We start from the raw sequence: 1,261 nt of genomic DNA, 5'->3' as shown, positions 1-1,261 counted from the left end.
CAATGGTTTACAGTAATCAATATTCAACATGTTTCATGCGTTTTACAAAACCACTAAAACTATACATCAGTGTTCGATATGCTACAATTTTGAAGAAGGATCAAGACCTACTATTTTAATACTGCTTAGTTTGACAGCATGATTGTCTTATAGCTAATTGGAGTTGACAGCTAGGTTACCCTATAAATCTATCCCTTCGGATATGGTAAAAACTCATATGACAGCCTGTCATTAAAACACTGTCAAACAAACTGCGCCGGATCTGCTGCTACAGTAAGTCCACACACAGACAGTAAGTCCACACACAGAGTGAGAGAGAATCGTCCAGGCATGCTCCCTAATGACGTGCTCATACCACCCGATTATTAATGATCTTCAACAATTGTCAAGTGTTGGAGACACACAGGCTGTGCACGCTTTTGATCCAGCCCAACACGCCTGATACAACCAGTCAACTAGCCTATTTTATCTCACCTTTCATTTTTCATCTTGGTCTCCTTTTTATCTAGAACTCCAGGAACACAATTCTTTAGCTCGGTCCAGTCCGCGTGTAAGCCACAACTCCAACCGGTGGAGAACCGGGAGAATAACCAGGTCTCTTTTCGGTTGGGTAAAAACATAACAGTACACTCTTCGACCCGGTCACAGTCACACCGGAAGCCTCCACCTCACATGCGAACCAGGTGTCTCCCGAACGTTTGTGCTCCCGTCTTCTGAATGTGTAAAAACTATCACGTCTTCTCTTTTGATTTAAATTCACACGTTCGTCCAAAAATTTCCTCGACTGGGAGTATTTTCTTGACATATGTGCGGAGTCAGGGGAAGGGACAAAAGCCCCACCATCGTCCATCCTCAGTGAAATATCCGTTGGTGAGCCAAATTGATAACCCCGGGCCGACCCTATTGATATAAAATCAGCATTGAAAACAGACGGAGCCGACTACAATTAGGCGAGAAATTGCTGCTGCGCCTCAACCATGTCCTCTTCCAATGCGGTTGCAAACGTTACCATTCCCGGAAACCGACTCGAGATTCAGAACAGCTCGTAACTAGAATTCATTCCTGTTGTGTACTCCTCTCTCCCCAAGCAAGCGAAAACAGACGGGTCATATCAATGGGGTAGGTTACAGAGAGCGATTATGTAATAACAATGTAACTAAACTAAGCGTATTTACAGTGTGTACAGCAGAGACAAAGTAAAATCCAGCGGCAACAATGTGTTCGCCGTTTCTCTCGCTCGCTGTGTTGTTGCGATGCATGT

At 44.3% G+C, this 1,261-nt stretch overlaps 1 pseudogene; it reads right to left on the bottom strand.

Annotated features, from left to right (window-relative positions):
* Positions 1–241: 241 nt before the first annotated feature.
* Positions 242–979, bottom strand: LOC139028456 (heparan-sulfate 6-O-sulfotransferase 1-A pseudogene; annotated as a pseudogene).
* Positions 980–1,261: the final 282 nt, after the last annotated feature.

This window comes from Salvelinus sp. IW2-2015, linkage group LG12, assembly GCF_002910315.2.
Source record: "Salvelinus sp. IW2-2015 linkage group LG12, ASM291031v2, whole genome shotgun sequence".
Lineage (NCBI taxonomy): Eukaryota > Metazoa > Chordata > Actinopteri > Salmoniformes > Salmonidae > Salvelinus > Salvelinus sp. IW2-2015.
This window is presented reverse-complemented; position numbering and strand designations above follow the sequence as displayed.